The sequence below is a fragment of the Ursus arctos genome, unplaced genomic scaffold (genome assembly GCF_023065955.2).
Source record: "Ursus arctos isolate Adak ecotype North America unplaced genomic scaffold, UrsArc2.0 scaffold_2, whole genome shotgun sequence".
Taxonomy (NCBI): domain Eukaryota; kingdom Metazoa; phylum Chordata; class Mammalia; order Carnivora; family Ursidae; genus Ursus; species Ursus arctos.
This window is the reverse complement of record NW_026622874.1, coordinates 34,015,025-34,036,627: the sequence shown is the minus strand read 5'-3', so window position 1 is coordinate 34,036,627 and position 21,603 is coordinate 34,015,025. Positions and strand designations below refer to the sequence as shown.

General features: G+C 48.3%; 1 long non-coding RNA gene across 1 annotated transcript; it reads left to right on the top strand.

The window, feature by feature from the left end:
- The first annotated feature begins 6,754 nt into the window (after positions 1 to 6,754).
- LOC130544220 (uncharacterized) lies at positions 6,755 to 16,547 on the top strand. Its single transcript, XR_008960337.1, has 3 exons — positions 6,755 to 6,876; positions 13,068 to 13,221; positions 15,667 to 16,547. It is a non-coding gene; the product is annotated as an uncharacterized LOC130544220 (long non-coding RNA).
- The last annotated feature ends 5,056 nt before the right edge of the window (positions 16,548 to 21,603 follow it).

Here is a 21,603-nt window from a genome sequence, read left to right as displayed (position 1 = left end):
TTGGCTCTCACTCCTGTCCATTTCTGACCTGGAAGAGGAGATTGGGGTCACCCTTGGGGTTTCTCCAGCATGATTTCAGGTCAGGGGTTTGACTCCTGGTACTCCCTCTTCCAACATCCATTCTGTCCCACGTTGACTATCTGGAGTGGCTGCAGGGGAGGAGGAAGGAGCAGGCATCAGAGCTTCCTACCACTCTTCCTCTCTCCCTCCCTCCTCCGACAGCTTGCTGGCTAGCTTTGCTGTTTTCTCCGGTTGCTATATCGACATTGTTTATTTCAGTCCCGTCATCAAACCCGGTCAGAGCCTGAGCCTGAGACGGAGGTGAATACTTGGGATGGATTCACACACTCCCTCCCTGAGATCATGTTCTGCAGTTTTTGAGCAGCTGTCCCACATTGTCCTGGTTCCAGTTCCATCTCGGGGAACCTTCTTCATTCAAGAGCTCCTCTCTTCTCCTTGGATCCCCAGATCGCTCTCTGCTTCAAAATGCTACAAGAATCGCCCAGGCAAAGCAGCATGAGTGAGACGGGGGAGGCTTCCGACTTCTCTGGGGGCCAAGCGGGGGTGGGGGGGTGGGGGGGCGGACCACAGGTGCTTCCCCTCCATCCTGCCGAAATAACGGGTCAGGAGCTTCCGTGGCCAGTCTTCCTGCAGGGACAACTGTTTCCCTACTGCGGTGTCACACACCCCACCCCTCTTACCCTTTCCCAGCCCAACCTGGCCCAAGGCAGCTGCATTTCAAAGAGAGAGTAATCCTCCCTGTTGGTTCTTTATTCCTGGCCCTGAAATCTACCACCTCCCTGGAGAAAGGTGCAGCATTAGCCTGGAAAGCCTGGGCTGAGCTGGGGCTGGAGGAGGGGGCAGAACTGGGATTTCTCAAATCTGGGATCTTGGAGTCATGGTAGGTAAAGTCAGAAACCGGGGAGGGAGCAACAGCAGCCTCCCCTTCCCCCCATCCCTGGCAGTGTCCTTCTGTCCTCCCACAACTGCGCCCTCCGCAGGGGCTCCCCCAGGGGCGCCAGGCCCCCTGCCCCTTTTTCTCTGCCTGCCTTCTCTATTCTCTCCTGGGTTCTGTGCGCCAGTCACTGTGCTGGGCAATTCAAACGTGACTAAGACACAAGTCCTTGCTCTAAAAATGTGGTGCAAGTTAAACAAAGCTCAGGCAGAGTTGAAATTCAAGGAGATATGTATGATGTAGACATGCACTAGTGCCCAGGAGTGAAAAAAAGAAGAAAGGAAAAGGTAAGGTGGAGGTCAATAAAAGGTTTTTGTGGTGGCTGCACCTCTCCATCACTGGCCATGACCACGTTCCCCACTGACCGACCACCCTTGTCTGCAATGCCTCCAGCCTGAGACATCATGAATGAAAGGTGCCCAGGCTCTTCTGAACAGACAAAGTGAGACTGAGCCCCACGCTGGAGACACCAAACACCCTTGTCCCTTTGGTTAGTAGCTGAGCCTTGGTTTGGAGCCAGACTCTCCCCTGCTGCTATCAAAAGAAGGTGCTCCATTCATCCCGCTACCCCCACCCCATGCAGTGTTTACCCTGCATTCTCAGTGACTTTCTTCCTCTGCCCCATCCAGTTCTCCAGAGGTGCCAAAATGGGGGGTTTATTTTTACCTACAGGGTTGGGGAAGGGGCAAATTCAATGGCGTCAGCCAAGGCTTAAATGCAACGAGAAAGCCCCACCGCGCCAGCTCTTGCCTGCAGAGAACCCAGGAGGAAATAAATAGTTGCGTGTGCCGGGCCTGGAACTGGAAGGCTGGCCTGCATCTGTCTGCCTGGACAGAAGCCAGTCACATGAGCTCAAGCTGGTTAAAAAGAGAGCTCCGGTAATCTCCCAGCTCAAGTGTCTCAATCTGGCATGAGGAGCTGTGTGGGCGAGGGTGCCAGCTCTTCTTCATGGGGCCTGGGTTGGACAGGGAGGAGCAGTGGGAAGGGGCAACTCAGGCAGGGAGGGAGCCAGCCAGCGGGACTTCACCCTAGGCAAAACTATCCGACCCCACGTTCTGGCACTGGGAGGGCAGTGTAGACAAAGGAGCTGAAACGAGTAAACGGTGGACTCAAATTCCACAGACAAGTCTTAATTTGGCCAAAGCTATTGTTTCCAGTGGGCGTGCAAACATACACACACACACACACACACACACACCCATATCTTGTCTTTCCTGTGGCTTTGTCCCCCTGCGTGCACCCCACGCCCACCCCTCTCAGTTCAGAACATCTGCATTTGATGACCTTCAGCAGAACACCTGACTGCTCTCCCTTCCCCCATGAACCGTCTCCTGCAACTCAGGGACTCAGGGCAGAGCTGCTTCCCCTCTCTAGGCCTCAGTTTCCCTTTAGGCGGCCGGTTTTGGATCTGGCTTTTAGGGGCCCCTAGGCAATCTAGGGCAGCACACAGAGAGAGGCTCCCAGGAGAAGAGTTGTTTTTTTTTGTTTTTTGTTTTTTTTTTACCAAATTCCTGGAACTAGGTGAAACGATTCAGCAAGCTAAAGACCTCCTTGTTCAGATCTGAGCTCCTGAGAAGTTGGGGAACCTTGAGCCAGGAGACCCATTTGCTTAGATCCTGCTGGTGAGAAAAATGCCCCATGTATCACTGTGGAAAATGTGCCGCCCCAGGTATGCCTGTTCATTGCAGTGGGGGTCTGGATGGCCATCTGGGGATGACGTGGTGCTGCGGAATGGGGAGGCCCAGACAGCAGGAGCTGTTGGCCCCAAGAAACCTGAACTCAAGGAGCCTGAACTAGGAGGATGGGGGGGCAGGGCACATTCAACAGCTCCAAAGATTATTGACTCAATGGTTCATTGTTCAAGGGAGAAATTGGGACACCCCCCCCAAGAAAGAAAGAAACAAAATCCACTCCACATTTGCATATCTAACTGGTTCAAAAAACACTGAACATACAGGAAGGAACAGGATTATTTGTGATTTCAAGCTCTGTTGTGGAACTCCGAATTCCATGAAGGTTACTCCTAAGGTTGGGGACAAAGGTTCATTTTCTCTGGCCGGAAAATTTAAGAAATCGGTAGGGAATGGGACATATGCAGAATCGTGTAAGTTCCTGGAATGTAATCAATAAATTTGATTCTGAGCCAATTTAGGGCTCAAGCGCCAGCGTGAACTGCCATCTGGAGAACACTGACAGGCTCAAAGCTAGACAAGGGGGGAAAAGGCCACCGTGTCTAATCCCCACTCAAAGAGGAGTAATTGGGAGAGTCTGATGAAAAGGCTATTTACAAAACTGGGGCAGGGTGACAGGAAACTATTAAGGGACAGTGAAGCACCCAAGGGATAGCCACATTGGCCAAGGGAACGGTTGGTGCAATTTCAGAGAGTATGGCTGCCGAGGCGGCCACACCACAGAGCGCCATTTGTAGAGGAAAACAGGTGGGGCCAACCCCTGGCCAGCAGGGAGGAAGCAAGGGGATGAACAGGCAGCCTTCTCCTCTTCCTCCCACAGCCCCCTCTTGGCCAAACCTAACTGAAAGCCAGGGGAGAAGAGGCTGGTTGGTGTAACCCTAAAAGACCAAACCCCCAGGGCACAGAGCACAGTGGAGATGCGTGGGAGTGGATCCAGAGGGATAGAGTACATACGACAATCTCTAGGATCCGGAGCAGGCAATTCCATCAGTGTCAATAAACAATTTGGGGGCACAAAACATGCGCCAGCATTGCGCTGTCCACTGAGGATAGCACCTCAAGAACCTGGTATTCTAGGGGCAGCTGGGTGGCTCAGTCAGTTAAGCCTCTGCCTTCAGCTCAGGTCATGATCTCGGGGTCCCGGGATTGAGCCCCACGGGCACCCTGCTCAGTGGGGAGTCACTTCTCCTCTTCCTCTGTCCCTCCCCCTGCTTCTTCTCCCTCTCTCAAATAAATAAAATCTTAAAAAAAAATAAAGAAAGAACCTGGTACTCTAGCTGGGGAGCCAGGAGCACGAGTGTTCAGGGAAGCCTTCTTGGAGGAAGTGGGAATGTGAGATGGGGCTGGAAAGACAGGTGAACAAAGGGCTGGGAGTACTTCCTTTCGCTGTGGCAGAGTGCCACTTAGCAACTGGATCCTCCCAGGGTCAAGTTTCAGATCTTCTGCCCCTGAGATTTTCTATAATGGCCATGGACAAAGACAGCCATCGGACCGTAGTTGTCTGACTCCACACATTACTTCTCACCTCACCTGGGAAGGATCATTTTCTGAGCTACCTTCCTTGCTGGGTTCTTGAGAGAATAGGTTTCCTCCACCTCCAAGAGTGATATCCTAATTGATCAAGCAATTCATCAACAAAAATTCGCTTGGCTCCTTGCTGGGAACTCAGGCTATCTGGATGAATAAAACACACTCCTTGCTCTCAAGGGGCAAATTTTACATAGAACAGAGACATGTACAAAAATCACTATAATGTGTTTGGTCGCAGGTGTGATGGAGGGATTAGCAAAGTTCTGGAGACCCACAGCAGAGACAGTGACTAATTTCTAGAAGCGTTTAAAAGGTTTCAGAGAAGTAACACTTGCACTGCGAGTCCATCAGGGAGTAGAATTTGTGAGGCAGAGAAGGGAATTCCTGGCAGAGGACTTGAAATGTGTGGGAATTTTAGCAAGAGGTGAGAAAGGAGAGTGGAACGCTCAGGGTGGCTAGAGCACGGGATGGCAGGAATTGAATCTGGTGAGAAAGGTTGGGGCTGATTTAAAGAAACGTGATAGGTCCAGTTCCAGAGTTTATCAGTTTATCAGTTAAGCAGATAAAAGAAACCCTAAAGGGTGTTTTCATGTAGGGAGTAACATGACGAGTTTTCTTTTTGGGTAGAAAGTAATTTTCTGGGAGGACACAATATTTGTCCAAATGCAGGAACCTGAGCTAGGGGTCTGTACCTCTGCTCCACCCCCTGCGTGCCTTCCACATCTCATCCCCTCATCCCAACGCCCTGCCGTCCTTCTCCAGAGCAACAGCGTTAACTCCCTAAAACTGTTGCACTCGCTTCTCTGACTCCGCAGTAAAAAACAAGGCCAAATAAATGAGCTTGTCTCTCCTAGGATGCAGGGATCCAGAACACCCAGGAGGCTATCTCCCCTTCCTCCAGTGTTCACCCCATCCTCAAATTTGATGACCCAAAGACTGGGGTCCAACCTGAACCGGAGCAGACAGCCTATGGGATTCAGGACCTGCCAATCTTAGAATAACCAGCCAACTCCGGGCCTTTTTAGTCTCCCTGGGGTTCTTTCCAAACTTTGTGGCTTTTCCTCCAGGTCTTAGCTGAAAAACACCAAAAATAGGCCAGCTCTTCTCAATTTAATTAGCCATTCCCCTGAGGACAGCAGATGGAATGAAGCAAAGACAGATGCATTGGGGGCAAGGAGGGGTGGGAGTAGATTCTAAATGGGGTTCCTCATGAGCCCAAATTCACCCCCACAAAGGGTGCTTCTTCGAACAAGAAGCTCAAGAGGCGCCCAAAGGGGCTCTAGGATTTGGGCTGGCAGACCTAGGGTCTGAGTGTTGCTCTCAGGGGTGGTCTGTGAGGTGGCCCGAAGGATGGGAGCAGGTGCCCGGGTCTCCTGGGCAGGAGAGAGGAACTCCGGCTCCCTTTGCAGGGGCTAAAGCGCCGTCACCCAGAGCAGGGGTTACCTGCCCTTATGTGGCTCCCATCTCAGGGGCTGTGGGGAGCCAGCAGCCAACACTGACAGCCGTGTAACAGCCGCCAAGCGAGGTGCTGGAGTCTATTTCTAGAATCCTTTTAAGAGTGAGGGAAACAGCCAGCTGCCTGGGACAAGATGATCCCCGCATGCCTCCCTTATCTAAAACGGGGTGATGTTTGCTAAGTAAACGCAGGCCACACTTGGGTAGGGGAGAGCTGAAATGACCCTTAGGGCCTTAGGGGTCTCTCACCTTAAAAGTACCTTCTCAGCCAAGCAGAGAGACCACCGATGTGGAGCAACTGCCCCCTCTGGTGGTGAAGATAGGTATGAAGTGCCACAGAGGCAGCGGCAAACCCTACTTTAGTCCTTAGCAATTTCTGCCCCAAAACTCAAAAAAAAAAAAAAAAAAAAAGAAAAGAAAAGAAAAGAAAAAAAAAAGGAGTAGAAGGGGGGGAAGGGGAGGGGGGGGGGAGAGGGAGACTGTGAGTCCAGGCTCGAGTCCCTCTAGCTTCCTTCTCTTTCTCGGCACTGCAGTTAATGGTCCCCAGCCAGGAGCTTCTTGCAGTTTTCTGGATTGACACATTACAGCGGAAAAAGCTCTGGCTCTGGTTGCAATGAGGGCGCTGAGTGAGTCACTTTTCCTTTTTGCTCCATGGAGGAACAGAAGCTACCTGTTTGCATATCTTTATTCAAACCTCGCTCTTTCCATATCTGTGACGTGCAGATACAGAGGCAGGGGCGGCCTCCCTGGAAGGCCACCGCCTGCCACAGTGTTGTGTGGCCTGGCGGCCCCTGGCTCGGAAGGGGCAAGGGGGTACTTCCTGGTCCTGGAGCCCCAGTAGTCCCATTGCCGGGGTGCTCTCCCTTGTCAGAAGCTGCTGTCACTGTCACTCGTGCCTGGACCTGAGACACCCCTCGGGGCTCAGCCCTTCGTGGCTGCCAGGCTCCTTCCATCCTGGTAGGGAAGTCACCTTTTCCAGCCCTCCAGGGCTGCCTGCCAGGGAAGGTCAGAGTGACCTGGTGACTGTGGCACTCAGGCTGGAAAGACTTGGTCCTGAGCCTTTGTTATCATCACTTAGCAGGCTTTATGATTTACATTTATTTTTAGGCGCCTTACTGAACATTCCTTGTATGTGCACTGTGACGCCTCAGGCATCAGGCGCTGGATGCAATGGGTGGGAAACAAACCAGGACAATTGTTGCCTTTAGGGAAACAATTTGGATGCGGTTGTGACTGTTTCCACAGGTAAATTAATGGTGCTTTTGGTACAGTTCCTTCCTTCCTTCCTTCCTTCCTTCCTTCCTTCCTTCCTTCCTTCCTTCCCCTCCCTCCCTCCCTCCCTCCTTCCCTCCCTCCTTTGTACTGATAGCTTAAAACTAAAATAAACTGAATTGTGTGAATGGTGGTCTGAATGGTCAATGCTCTGGGTATGTGTACATTTAGAAGCAGTGTTGCATAGTGTGTTTCAAAATTGTTTTCAAGGGGCACCTGACTGGCCCAGTCTATGAAGCCCACCACTCTTGATCTCAGGGTTGTGAGTTCAAGCCCCGTGTTGGGTGGAGAGATTACTTAAAAATAAAATCTTACGGGTGCCTAGCTGGCTCAGGCAATTCAGCATCTGCCTTCGGTTCAGGTCGTGATCCCAGGGTCCTGGCATGGGGTCCTATGTCCGGCTCTCTGCTCAGCGGGGAGTCTGCTTCTCCCTCTCTCTCTGCCCCTCCTCCTGCTTGTGCTTTCTCTCTCTCTGTCAAACAAATAAATAAATTCTTTTAAAAAAATTTTTAAAAATAAAATTAAAAAAATTGTTTTCAAGAATTTGCTTTGCTAAGTGGACCTTTAAACATTTTTATTGTGCTAAGCTGTATACAATATGAAATGTACCATGTTAGTCATTTTTAAGTGTATCAGTCACTTGTTGTCACCACTGTCCATCTCCAGAACCTTTTCATCATCTCTAACTGAAACTATACTGGGCCTGCTGTCTTGAACATGGGAACTGGGGAGAGCCTACCAGGGTCCAATTTGACCCTCAGACTTCCATGTCTTTCTCTTCTTCTGCTCTCCCTAGCCTTGTCAGACCAGTTGTGGTTCCCTGTTCTGGCCCTTTCCCTGGGGAGAATTACTCAGATACTGACGACAGCAGAGAAGGGAGCTGTGGCTACCTCAGTTTCCTACAGTTGTTGAACTTTCTAGCCAGAAGGGACCTCTAAGGGATCCTTTTAATACCCCTTCTCCAAAGCAGACCCACAGCTGCTCCATAGCCTCTCTGTGCCTGGTCACCCAGTTAAGACTTGTTTAATGAATGAATCTGGAAGGATAACCACTATCCTGGGAGAGGAGACTTTCTAGCTGACTGCTCACGGTCATAGGGAGATGACAAGGCATGTGCTTTGGGGTCAGAAAGATCTTTGTCCCTTTGTCCCTTACTAAGTATGTGGCTAGTTTTTTCTCTGTTAAGCCACAAATGGAAATATTCATTCTTCCCTTATAGTCTGAGGCTTGAATGAGGCAATGCATGTGAGGTACTATACCAGAGAGTAGCAGAAGCTCAATTATGCTATTTGTCTCCCTTCCACTGGCTAGAGAATCTCACAGGTGCATCTCCAAAAAGGACTTCCTCTTTTTTGACTCCCAGTTCCATTTCTTATTGTCTCTTTTTTGTCAGATCCTAAGAAAGAGAAACTTCCCATTGTCTGAGCTCTGACTTTTGCTTTTTAAAGCTGGGGTTCTAATACTACGAAAACGTGAGAGGGGAGTATTCGTTGCCTTTATCTGAAATTGAGCTTCCCAATTTCTATTTTATTGGATATGGTTGTGATTTATTAACATTATCTGTTCTCTTTCTCTCCTCCCTCAGCCCCCATAAACCATTACCCACACAGGCAACTCCTCTCATCCTCTATACGAAACTACCATGTCTTTTACTATTTCTCTAATCCAAGAACTTGGCTACATTCCCCTGGGACAGAGGACAGAGCTTACTTGGGCACCCAGTTTTTAATAGTAACCAGGTCCTATCATTCATTGTCCAAAATGTTTCTTTCATTCACCCCTTCATTCCAATTACTTGGTATCTTTATTCTTACCTCCAAATTCTAAGATGAGGCCACAGAGAAGGAGGTTGTGGAAATCAAGTGACCCAGCCAAAATCTATGGGCTGTATGACTGTCTATCCTGTTAAGCAGTTGCAAAAGCTAAAACCCAAAGGAAAGGAATACAGTTCCATTTTAAATCGATATTTATTAGGTGTTGTGTCTATTCAAGGATTCTGGGAGCAACATGGCCTTACAAAATCTGCAAACCTGATAATAGAGCTTTTAAAACAGTATTTGAGAATAGTGTCTTCACTGATTTCTCTGTCACCGTCTGTCCTCTCTTCCACTGAATGGACGCAACACCTGCAGATTAAACTTCTAAAAACAGTGCTCGCGACTTTGGGGTGAGGCCTCTGAAGAGCCCTATCTGCTCTACTAAGGAGTCTGGTCCATTTCTTTAGGCTCTGGGGAGCTATTGAAAGATGTTGGACGCTCTAGAGTAATGTGATCAGATTTATATTTAAAAAAGTTATTGGGGCAGTGTTGAGAGAATGGATCGGGAAGAGAAAACCAGAAACCAGTTAGGAAGCTGGTGCCATAATCCAGACAGAAGATGGTGACTGCGTGAGGCAGGGGAGTGGCACAGAAGCAGAGAGGAGGGAAACTGGTAGAGAGGAGGGGGGGACGAGCAGGAAGTGGTCTTTGAGCATCAGGGATGAGAGATGGGAGGAGCACCACCTGCTTCAGCTTTTGGTGACCCAATGGATTGTGATACCTTCTCTGAGCAGCGGAATGAAGCCGTGTGCGTGGGCGTTTGCGTGTGCGTGTGCGTGTGTGTGTGTGTGTGTGTGTGTAGATAATGAAATCAGTGCTGTGGATGATGAATTTAAGGTGTCTGAAAATGCCTAGTAATACAAGTCCACTATGGGTATGGATTCAAGAGAAATATTTGGGCTGGATTTGTAGATTTGGGGGCCCTGGTACAGAGTTAGCTGAGAAGTAGTAGGGAATGATGGGGAAACAGCCAAAGGAGGAGCTGTGGGCAACGCAGACACTTCAGGAACAGGCGGGGGAGAAGAGCCATTGAAGGCAATGGCAGGGGGGAGGCTGAGGAAGAAGGGATGGCTCCAAGCATAAAATCCGGCAAAGGGCTCAAAGCAAGGAAGAGAACTCGGGCCAGAAGGAGATGGAGGGTGGCCGAGACACCAGCATGACTTTGGGAGAGTTGAGGAAACAGGAGATGAAGTGTTCGCAGGCTCCGCAGCCCCATGGTTCCCACAGTGAGTCTGCTAGGAAAGGGAAGAGGACACACGGGGACATGGGGACACAGGGCAAGTGTAGGCAGGGGCAGGAGTGAGAGAGCCAGGAGCACTGCCACATGGTACAGGATGAGGGGGTGGAGTCCGTTGAGTGGAAGTGGGGTGATTGCTGTCAGTTACCTGCTCAAAAACCACCCCTCTCTTCCTGGGTAGGTAGGCCCCTTCCTACCCTGGGAATTCTGGTCCTTTGTCCAGTGGTTGGCTTCAGATGGGCATGTGATCTACTTCTGGTCAATAAGATATAATGGGAAATCTGCTGAGGCTCTCTGGGAAATATGTTTTCCCTTGATAAATAACACAGTCCCAGGAGGCGGGGGGAAAGCCCTTTAAAATGTATTTGTGTTCTTTGTTTCACCCCTGCCGCTTTCCTCGCTCTGTTGAAGCCTGTCGTCTGGGGTTGAGAAGCTTAGAGCTGCTGCAGTATACTTGCAAGAGTGACCAGGCGAGCTGAGCCGGAGGCTGGTATGACCCAGACCCCCGGGGCTACTTATTATTGAGGTACCGAGCAACCTGAAATCACTTCCCTTCAGTCTTAGCGAGAAACTATTAACTTCCTTACAGATAAAGCCATTGCTGGTTACCTTCCCAGCTGAACACATCCCCACTGACAGAGGGAGGTCACCATATTCTGGTCCCCAGGTAATTTACGTTGGTCTTTAAATGAGATCAGGGTACCAGCAAGGCTTACTAATAATGAAGAAGAGCATCTTTGATTAGAACTTCCTCCCTAAGGGCACATATTGCATGGTGCACTGGGTGTTATACGCAACTAATGAATCGAACTTTATATCGGAAACCAGGGATGTACTGTATGGTGACTAACATAATATAATAAAAAATCATTAAAAAAAAAAAAAGAACTTCCTCCCTAAAGTAGCAGTCAAAGCCATCCCTCTTTAAAACCATCCTAAGCTGCAGTCACTTTGTGATGTTTAATGAAATTAAAGAAGTCAGGTCTCTCTGTCTTTCTGGTTGAAAACAAAAGGCCAAACAAGCCTCCATGTTCAGTTTCAAGCAAAAAACACCCATTAGCTCTCTCTGTGGCTTCTTGTCATTGTTAACTGCTCCTTACTGATCCAATGGGGAGGCAGATCTTTCTAACCCTTCTAATTGGATATGTTTTAATTGTAATAGAAGATAGGACTTTGGATGTCATGCTTTCCTCTGGAATGTAGGCAGAAGAGCTGTGCTCTCCTGACTGAGGGTTCGAGACGCAGAGGTGTGCTCCAGACCACGGGCCTGACGGAAAATGAGAGATGTGTAAATAGAGGAGGCTGGGGAGAAATACCCAGAAAGCTCAAACTGCTCTTCTCAAGGCCCCTGAAGAAGGCACAGCTGCCCAGGAATGGAGTACCCACCCTGGAGAAACGTACAGCCTAGGGGAAGTCCTAAAGAGTAACCACCAAAGACCCAAGTGTAACAAGCAGAGGATTAGAAACAATGGAGGGTTGAAGAAAAGGGATCTCGTTAGTAGTTACAGGAATATTCTAGCTGAGCAAAAGCCAGGCCGGTAGCCAGGGAGAAGGAAAAGAGGCCAGGATACAGTAAGCCTTATTGGGATTGAATCAGCAAAAACTGCCAACCTGTTCGATGCGGGATGTGAGGAGAGGGATGAGCAGAAGGACAGATCTCCTAGTGCAGTGCTAGGAGAGATCTTAAAAATCGTCCAGATCCAGTGTGAAAACCCAACTTTCTTTCCGCTGTGGAATACCTTCTTCAACAAAGCCGTACAGAGACACCCAATGTATTTGGGGGTAGGATGTTTTTCCCTTTGCTTATTTCGGGAGTTGGGCCCACCCCGGGGTAGGATAGCAGAAGACAGCACCACAGTTGTGCCCAGGTTTCAGGGAGGTTCTATGGGTGCATGACCCATGCAATCACTCGGGGACCTGGGCTCAGAGGACCTCGTGCTTGGTTTAACGCTCTGCTGCTGCTCTATTGAAAATCTTCATAAGTTCTGAACAAGGAGCCCTGCATTTTCATTTTGCACTAGGTCCTGCCGATTACGTTGCCTGGCCTGAGCCGATGGTAGTTGCTGCTGGGAAGAGAGGCAGAGGTTAGGGGCTAAATAACACGGGCCTTCTACACGCTCAGAGATGCCCAGACAGCCAGGTTCGAAATGAAGAGGAATGATGACGTCATAATAGCCATCGCCGATCTCACAGCCTTGCTGCGAGTGTTAAATGAGCAAGCAAACATACGTGAAGTGTTTAGAACAGTGTGTGGCACGTCGCACTTGCTATGTAAGTGCTGGATATTATTATAATTTCCTCTCTGAGCTGATTCGACACCTGACAGCCTGAGGTCGATCACGCACAGGGTCACGATTAACTTTTCATTTTCACATTTTTAACCTGTCATTCACCATCCAGCCCCCAGGCTGATGACTGTCTTTGGGGAGGGGGGGGAATCCAACAACAATAAATATCATAATAAATGAGCGTGTGACCTCACATCCTCTTACCCTCAGTGTAACTAGTGCTTCAGACTGTGTGGGCGGGGTATGTGTCTTTGTTGGTATCTGAGAGGAAGGGGATTTTTTAAAAAGACTTTATTTATTTATTTGGGAGAGAGAGAGTGTGTGTGTTTGCGCGCAACCAGTGGGGGTGGGGGTAGGGGGAAAGACAGAGCGGGGGTGGGGGAGGGGGGAAGAGGGAGAAGCAGACTCCCTGCTGATCATGGAGCCCAACTCAAGGCTCCACCCCAGGACCCTGAGATCCTGACCTGAGCCAAAGTCGGACTAAACCACCTGGGCCCCAGGAGGACATTTTTTTTTTTTCTTAAAGATTTTATTTATTTATTTGAGAGAGAGAAAGCATGAGCTGGGGAAGAGGCAAACTCCTCGATAAGCAGGGAACCGGACGCAGGGCTTGATCCTAGGACCCTGGGATCATGACCTGAGCCAAAGGCAGACGCTAAACCAACTGAGCCACCCAGGTGCCATCCAGGTGGTGATTTTTAAGTAATAATTAATTAATTAATTAGGGGTTCTCTTGTTCTTTTTCCCTTTCCCTGCCTTTTTTGTTGATACAAAAATGACTCTTGAACCACTTGCTTCTCACCTCCTTCCCTTTCTCCTCAGATCCCCAAGGGGAGAGCAGGATCTGAAGAAAGACTATGTCATTGTTGTCATCAAGATAATGGCTGCCTCCTGCACTTCCCTCCACTCCCATCTGAGTCCTGAGAGCCTGTAAAGTGTTCAAACTTTGTCCTTAGAGTACAGCCCTTTACTGGAGGTAAAAAATTAAAACACTGGCCCAACACCTCTATTCCATGGATGGTTTTCCTGACCAATGTCTGAAAGCTGTTCTTCCTACCCCTCCTAATCTTAGATGTTCCCAAGGCATCCTCAGGAAGAGGGCACTCTCTCTTACTGTCTTAGGGTTTCAAGCCTTCAGGGACTGCACATTTTTTTCCTTAGCTGAAATAGTTGTGGTTTTTCCTACAACTTTGCGAGTTCCCTGTAGAGCTGGAAATTCCCTTCTTGATTACAGCTCTTAATGGATGCAGAAAAGCCTGGCCTGGTCCTATCTTTCCTGCTGACCTGCTTGCTTTGTGACTCTGGGAGGTCAACTTAAACTCTCTGGGCCTCAGTTCACAAGGATTTCCTTAACTGGGGCACATTGGAGAATGGAAAGGATTTATTTTTGGAGGACCTTGGGAGAAGAGATTTATAAATGTCTCTATGGTGAGAATAGCCATTTGGGGAGCTACCAACCCACTTAGATTCCTCTTTCTGGAAAAAAAAATGAGTTTAATAATTTCCATTGCTAATTACTATCCCCCACCCTCACCCCCATGCCTGCCTCCACTGCCAGCTGTTGATTGATGAAGCAGATAAGCTGTACTCTCCCTCTCCCACTTAAACACACACTTCTGGCAGGCCCTAGATAAATAGGAGGCAGAGGCAAGTCTGCAGAATTATTATTATCATTATGATGATTATTATGCTTTCAGTATGAGAAACAGGAAGTGAAACTGACTAAAATGTCCAGTGAGAAATGCCTAGCCCCATCTCCTCAGCCAGACCTAAAGGCAGAGAAGAAGCCAGCCAAAGAAAACTGTGGGCCTGCCCCAGCCTCTGTCAGCCTCCTGCATGTGTGTGTGTGTGTGTGTGTGTGTGTGTGTGTGTGTGTGTTACAAGGATTGTCTCTAAATAACTAGTTTTCAGGACTTGTGATCTTTCAACTTTATTCTAATGCCCAAGCTTCCTCCTTCCTGTTGATACCCTCAGGGACCTTTCTTACCACCTCCTTCCTCATTTCCTAGAGAGAGCTTCCCATGGCTGTCAGAACATGTTAAAGGACAACTCCAGCGATTAATTGGTGCCTCCGTATACACCTTGCCTGCTGAGGCCAGGTCGGAGCCCTCCACCTTTCCCTGCAGCCTGTTTCGTCCCCACGGCAGAGACCCTCTCTGAGCCAGAGGACTTTCTTCCCTTTCACCCTTCAGGGGAGCCCAGTTTTCTCTTCTGGCCTGGCCACCTGACACTCCATCTGCTTGGCTGATTATTCACATCCTTTGTCTTTTTCAGTAATCGATTGTGGATAAAGGGGAGTCAGAAAAGAGGGCATCAGGGCTAATGTAATTATCCCACGTTGACATTTCCATTTGCAGCACCATGGCCTCTGGAAACTCTGAAAAATAGTGAAAATGACCTGATTTTCCTGCTACCTTGTTAGCTCAACTTCCCAGGGAGAAAAGAGCAGACTGCTATGTGGGGAGGAAATGAACCAAGCTGGTGTTTCAGAAATACCTTCTCATTTGGACAATGTTCCGAAAAAGGCAGAGGGAACAGATGAGGAAAATGCATCCAGACGAGGTAGCAAAAACAGAGACAGAACAAGCAGGATGCTGGGCTCTTGTGCTAGTCCCGGGGCCCATGTCTTTTTATGGCTTTTGTATCAAGATCTTAAGCCAAATGAATAGATCATTGGAATTTGGGTTTGGGAAAACTATTAACCATCTTAGTCTCATTAAGATTTAATAAGGAGCCAGTGGAGCCCACCCAGGGGTTGGGATGGCAACGAGGTCACAGCAGGATAATTGATAGAAGAAGAAAGCTTGAGGATAGAGCTCTGTACCCCAAGCTGTGACAGTTGTCTGTCTCTGGGTGGTCCCTTTCCAACTGGCCCTGCTCCCTGTTGGAGACTGTGGGACCTAAGAAGACAGTGTTGGGTCCTAGCTTCCTGTGTTCAAATCCCCATTCCAGTCCTTCTTTTAAGTCACTAAAATTCACTGGGCCTCAGTTTCCTTGTCCAGGCCCCTGGAGGGATCTTGTAATACCCACCTTGCTGGCTTGTTCTGGTAATTGATTGAATTAACACACTGAAAGCACTCACAGCCCCACCAAGAACATACTAAGCACTCAATAAATGGGAGCCTTTATCGTGATTTTGTCTTTGTGTGCCATCTGCCACCCTCCATTCCATCCATCCAGCAAGAGTATCAATGTCATATTCTGTGACAGGCATTGGGCAAGTCACTAGGGATGGAAGGTTTTCAGAACCTAAACCTCCGAGGCTTCACTCCCTCCCAGGATTCTGTTATTTCTTAACACCGTGTGGAGCACAGAGAAGGCGGTGTCACGTTGACTCCAACTCTTCCTGGGTCCTTGACCCTGCTCCTTGCCTGTTAGCCTTCATTTACTTCTTCTGTTCCTCTGCTCTTTCTTTTCCCAGCTTTGTAGAAGATAGGTCCCAGACATCTCAGCCAAGGAAGGCCCCCAGAGTCCTGCCAGGCTCTTCTCTGACTCGTCCTGGTGAGGGAGCCCTGGGAGGGGCCGCGCCACAGGAAGTCTGCCGGTCCTTCTGTTCAGCAGTTCTCCCTTCCCAGGCCCTGGGCTCCTCCACACACTCTCTGGGGAAGCTGGAGGAGGGCCACTAGGCTCTGTAATAACCACACTTCTTCATGGTAAACAAGAACCAGATTCCTGGGGAGTGACGTGGGCGGGAGCGCTGTGGCCCAGTAAGGCAGCTGTATCACTTGAAGAAACACCTCTGCATGGCCCCGACCTGTCTGGGGAGGGCCCAGGGGAAGGCGGCTCCCACGCCCCTCTTAGCAGGCCTACTCTGAGTTACAGGGGCCTTCGGACCAAATGGCTCTACACACTCAGGTTCTGGTGTCCTGGCTCACACTCGCATCCAGAGAGCACCTGTGCCTGTCCCTCCTTTGTCAGGCTCTGTCCCCTCCTCTTCCCTACTCCTGTACCCAGCTCCTGCCCTGGGCAGGAATTGTCCTCGTCCCTTACTGATGCCAGGAGAAGCGTCACACTCCCGGGAGAACGGCTTGATCCCAGGAACCCGAGAACGAACGTTGCCGTGGACACCAGGCTGGCCCATATGCTGCCCCGGGCCCTCTGGCTTCAGGTGCACAGCTGGGCCAGTGCTCTCCTCTGACAGTGTGACTTTGGACTTCAGGATCTGCTGCGCCAGGAATGAGGCCAAACACAGTCCCTGCTAGCTCCTAGGTAGAAGGTTGGACTGGCTTCAATAGCTCCAGAAGGCCGCACAAGAAACTGGGACAGACAACTAGGGTAGCTGAGGCCTTAGGACAGGAGGGAGCAGTTTACTATATGTCTTTTTGGGCTTTTGATTTTGTTCCATGTGAATGTATTAAAGGTTCCAAAATTTAAAATAAAAATCTGTTTGTTTGTTCATCTCTTGTATGTCAAGTTATAGAGAAGAGTCCCTTGATCCTCTCCTCATGGCAGAAGGGATGGTAGGGATGGTGAGACAGACAACCACAACAGGGAGACCTGATCTGGATCCGACTTTCAGGCTTAGATAGGGCTGTCAGAGGCAGGTGGCCGCTCAGGTCTGAGATTTTCCAGGTGTCTGAATGACTTGGAATGTTGCACTGGAAGGAGAGGCATTGCCGAGTGCACTGGCCCCAGAGGAAGAAGGATGTCCCTGCTGCCCTCCTGTGATCCCTCCAGGTCTGGAAGGCCACAACTCTCCCATCTAAGGACAGCAGGTGCCCCCCACCACCTGGGGAGGTCAACAGGGCAGGCCATTTATCCTGCTCTGTTACCTTGGTACCTGGGAGATGGGGAGGGGATAGGCCAGAGCCAGCACCCTGGGGACCCAGGGTCTTCTCTGGCAGATGCCAGAAGCCACTTCCATTTTCCAGCTATTGTGTATTAGTCTTAGTACATTTGTTTCTTTAAAAACATTTCTCTCCTTTTTGTTCTCAATCCTTACATTCATATAATATGATGAAATTTGCATAATACTTTCACATACATTAGCAATGGCTCCCTATTGCCTCAAGTCCAAGCCTTAGTGGAATTCCTAGCCTTTGTATCTGCCTCCCACCTCACATCTTGACCGTTTCCTGTACACATGTTATATTCCAGCCCATGCAGCTGCCGCTTTTCTTATATTTTCTTTTTTTAAAGTAGACTCCATACTGGGTTTGAACTCACAACCCTGAGATCAAGACCTGAGCTGAGATCAAGAGGCAGACGCTTAACAGACTAAGCTACTCAGGCACCCCAACCACCTGCTGCTTCTAAATGGGTCATGCGATTTCTTGTTTCTTTCCATTCTGTCATTCAGTGGTCCCTCTTCCTCCTATGTGGTTTTCCTCCTCTGCCCAGAGGTTTCTTGCCCATCTTTAGATACCTAAGTCAAATATCATATCTTCAGTGTGGATTTCTGGATGAATCTGTCCTGTTCATGAGCTCAGGAGCACCATGCTTAACCCCTCTCAAGGGTACACCTGTTAGGATGGCTATTACCGACACCAAAATGAAACCCACGAACCCTTGAAAGTAACGAGCGTCAGTTACATGGAGAGAGGCATTGCTGGTGGGGATGTGGAGGGATGCGGCTGCCATGGAAACAGTGCAAGAGGCAGTTCTTAAAAAAAAGTTCAAACAGAATCATCGTATGATCCAGCAATTCTGCTTCTGGGACTAGACCCCGGAGAATGGAAAGCAGAGGCTCCAACAGATACCAGAACACACAAGTTCACAGCAGCGTTACCCATAATGGCCAATGTGTGGAAGCCAACAAGCGTCCAGCGAGGGAAGAATGGAGACACAGAAGGTGGTAAGTGCATTCAGTGGTATATACATACACCACAGCCTTAAACAAAGAAGGAAATTCTCCCCCAGTCTACCATGTGGATGAACCTCGAAGACGGTATGCTTGGAAATAAGCCAGTCACAAAAGAACAAAGGCTGTATGATTTCACTTGTATGAGTTTCCTAGAATAGTCAAGTTTACAAAGACAAAAAGTAGAATGGTGGTTGCCAGGGGCTCAGAGGAGGGTGGGAGTTGGGAATTATTGTCTAATGGGTGTAGAGTGTCAGTTTGGGAAGACGCAACGTTCGGGAGATGGGTGGTGATGATGGCTGCATAAGGTGCTTAATGCCACTGAACTGCACACTTAAAAATGGTTAAAATTATACATTTTATGTTATAGGAATACATAGCAATTACCATATTTGTATATATATAAAATTTCTCAAGGCACTCAAGGCCTGTCAGGGGTGTCTGGGCATTCCCATGCCCAGCACAGTACTTAGCACTCATTGGTGCCCAGTCCATGTTTATTGATAGGAGAGGGGGACACAAAGTTGATGGTGGGGGGGACACCTGCAGGCAGGTCTCAGGATGGCCCACATGCCAGCTCATCTCTTGCAGCATATCAAGTTTCCCCGGCACCTCTTGCTCCACTGGAGGGGGCCTCTGGCTGTCTATCTGGTGTCTTGGGGAGATCCCTTGGCCAGCATCACTGAGTGAGACTCCAGGAATGACAGGGACCTGCCTGCAGCATGGGCTATATGGGTCACGCAAAAGGAAAAACTTACTCGCAGTGTTAGAATGAGGCACCGGAAGTTTTGAGAGTGTAAAGTTTTTAGGGTCACACACCCACCTGCCTCTATGATGCTATAGTTGTGGTCTTTGGAGGAAGGAGCCAAATTAGGTGATTGCCATAGGTCCTTTTCATCTCTACAGTATTACAGCTTCCACAGCCTGATAAGATATGTGGGGAAAAAAATGAGCTCCTACTTCTGCCATGAAATGAGCAAAACCAAAACAAAACATAGTATCAATACTACACATACTTCATATATTTAGGTCCTTCCTCAAACGCTTATACCTGCTAGAATCCCAAACTCGTTCATGCTTCAGTGATTTTATTCATTGCCTTTACCTCGCTTAGAGGGTGAGTCTCTGGGAATAAGAGTACATTGCAGGTTGCAGAGTGTTTCTTTCTCCTGAGCTGTGAACACAGGCTGGGATGGCTTCCCAAGTGACCTGGCAGGTGTCAGGTAGCTGGACCACTTACAAGAGCGTTTAAGAACACAGACTCGGACATATGAGGGAACAGCATGAGTCTGAGGTCTGGCTCTTCACACGAGAGTGGGTGAACCGAACTCCGGCTGGTTATTTAACCTTCTGAGCATCAGTTGTTTCCAGTGATCAAAATAGCAGAAATTATACTACTTACAGCCTTGTTGAGGGGATTGAAGGAGATAATTGGCAGGAGAATATTTATTGCAGTATCACAACTCACATTTATAGAGGCCAATTCCCATGTGCCAGTAACAGTTCAAAATGCTGTCTATGTGTTTAACTTGGGGAATTATCACCCCCTTCCTTATAGAACGTGAGTGCTGAGGTGTACTTAAAATGGTAAGTGGGAAGTGGTGGAGGTGGGATTTGAACTCTGAATTTGATTCCACTAAGCTCTGCTGCCTGAAAATTATGTTCTCATGTGAAGCTAGGATTGTTATGCCCTTAGGAAATCACTACCCATTCCACATGCACACACATGCTCTCACACTTCTTCTTCACCTTTCCTGTTCTCCCACTTCCATTTACTTATCTTAAGGGAGGGAGGGAAAAAAATCCGAGGGGCACAAGATTACCAGGCAAAGATGAAATGACTTTTGGGTTGACACACTCTGGTTGTGTTCCTGGATGGCAAATCCCCTTTTCCTTTCTCCCTTCCCCAATTTAGTCTCTGGGCTGAATGAGCCTCTGAGTTGCAAGTGACATGCCCAATACAGGTTAGACTGGAGGGGCAAAGTTTTTAATACAGGGACAACAGCCTTGGGCTGTCTTGAATGTGGTAGAATATTTACTTCTTTTCCCTCCATTTCCTATCATACTAAGCTGCAGAATTATAATTAAGTATCTTATAGTTCTAATTAGCCCCATTTGTAGTCCCTTTGGACCATATTGTGTCTGTTGATGAGCAGAGGCTAAGTTTCCATTCCCCTTTGGATACTTCCTTCTTTCTCTCTCCATTCCCATTCTTTCTCTCCACTGTAGCTGCTCCCTGCTGTAGCATTAAACTGTCAAAGGTTGGGGTACAGACAAGGGCACTGGGGGGAAGGGGAGCAGAGCATTTCTTCCCCTCTGGGAAGCCCTCAATAGGGCGTTGTTGGCATCCCTTGCTTTGGGTAGAATTTCTTTCTGTGGATCAGCTCTTAGCACTTTCAGAGATTTCAGAAATTTTGGTGACTTATTATTCTTATGTATATGTCGTCCTCACGTTGAAGACTCTCTCATTTTATCCAAGAATTACTAGCCTATGACATGAAGACTGCTTATCTCTCCCTAGGCCCCAAGTTGTTTTTCTTCCCAAGGGCGAGTTTTCAGTGGACAGATCTTCTCCTGTGAATCATGCTCCCTTCTGCGATATTCTACTTTTTGCGATACTAGCATTAGATACAAAGTCTAGTTTATTTGTGTGCATATGCATATCCAGCTTCCTATGGATGATTCTATCTCATCAAGAGCAGGCTATCTGAACATTTCCAAGAAATCCACCTCCATAGATTCCTATCCTCTGTCATCCATTCATAATGTCACATCATAGTAAAATAGGAGACGTTTACTCCCTGATGGTGTGAAGACAGGGTAGGGGAAGATCGGAGAAGAGAAGTTGCCATGGAGTCATGGTTTATCCCATAATATAACACAGCTATGCAAATTAACACAGACCTATACTAGAAGGTTGAAGGAAATGAGATGTGGGAGATTTAAAGTTTATCTAAATGGAAAGTATAGCCATAGCTCTTTGGGGGCATTCCTGCCCAGAAATGACAGATACTATATTTCTGAAAACAAGAAGAATGTGTGGGTATATATTTGCTTACGGTTTAGACTGGGGGACGTGACCATGGACTTCAGATCAGAAAGACCTGGGTTCTGTCCTTTGCGAACTCTGTGACCCTAGGTAAGTTATTTAATTTCTCTAGGACTCAGTTTCCTGTCTTATAAAACAAATGAGAATAACAGTACATACCTCACAGGGCTGTATAATAGTCGGGATAACTAATAGTTAAGGTTGGTTGTGAATGATAGAAAACCTAGTATATCAGTTGCTATAACAAGGACATTCCTACTCTTTTATATAAAAGTCTGGTCTGGGTAAGTGGTTTAGGGTTGATATGACAGATGCATGCTCACCAGGACATAGGCTGCTTTTATCCTTTTGTTCTGTTATCCTCAACCTATGACCTCTACTTCATGATCCAAGATGGCTCCTCAAGCTCTAGCCATTAAATTTTCATTCCAGGCATCGGGGAAGAGACAAGAGGAGGGGAAGGAAGAGAACCTACCACTTTCCTTTGACCTCTTCCATTTATAAGTCAT